Below are 1,101 nucleotides of genomic sequence, written 5' to 3'. Positions count from 1 at the left end.
TTATCTTGGGAGGAGATTTTAATCAAGTAATAGATGATTATTTAGATCGAAGCACAAGTAGATCTGCTTTACCCACTAAAGACAGAACTTCCTTGCACAGCCTACAGGAAGAATATTGTTTAATAGATATCTGGAGGTTAGTTAATCCACGGGAAAGGGAGTATTCTTTTTACTCTCATTCCCACAAAACGTATTCGCGAATTGATTTTTTCCTTATTTCCCAATCTCTTGTCGACAGGGTTATAGACAGTAATATAGGGGTTATAGCAATAACAGATCATGCTCTGGTAGAGCTACATTTAGATTTGAATGTTGATAAAAGCAAAGTTGGAAGATGGAGAATGAACGTAAGTTTATTACAGGATGAACAATTTGCCAAAAAACTTGGGGAAGATATTTGTACATTTTTAGAATTAAATATTGGCTCAACAGAGAGACTAGCTACAGTGTGGGATGCTCTTAAAGCATTTGTGAGAGGAAAATTTAGTTCTTTCAGTTCATGGAAGAAAAAAGAAAACCACAAAAAGTTACAATCATTAGAGAAGAAAATATTGAATTTAGAGAAAAGTTTGGCAGAACAATTTGATGAAGAACAATTTCGTGAAATCTGTCAATTAAAATTTGATTTACAGGAAATTTATAACAAAAAAACCGAATACGCATTGTTTAGGCTTAAAACTAATTTTTATGAAAATGGAGAGAAGACTGGTCGATTATTGGCAAGACAGTTGAAATCACAGGACGCAAATAATACAATTATGGCTATTAGAGAAAATAATGAACTAATTACATCATCTACCGATATTAACAGAATATTTAAAAGCTTTTACCAGGAACTATATACATCTTCAAATACAATAAAAGAGGAGGATTTGGTCATTTTCTTTGAAAACCTTGTACTGCCACAGGTTCCACAGTTGGAAAAAGATAATTTGGACAACCCCATATCAAATACAGAAGTAAAAGCTGCTATTATGTGTATGAAATCTGGGAAGTCGCCAGGCGTGGATGGCTTCCCAGCTGAATTTTATAAGAAATATCTGGATGTGCTCTGCCCAGTGTTTACAAAGGTTTTGCAGGAGGCATTTGAATGTGGATCAT

This window comes from Telmatherina bonti (assembly GCF_933228915.1).
Source record: "Telmatherina bonti genome assembly, chromosome: 15".
Taxonomy (NCBI): Eukaryota; Metazoa; Chordata; class Actinopteri; order Atheriniformes; family Telmatherinidae; genus Telmatherina; species Telmatherina bonti.
Note: the sequence above shows the minus strand (reverse complement) of the source record.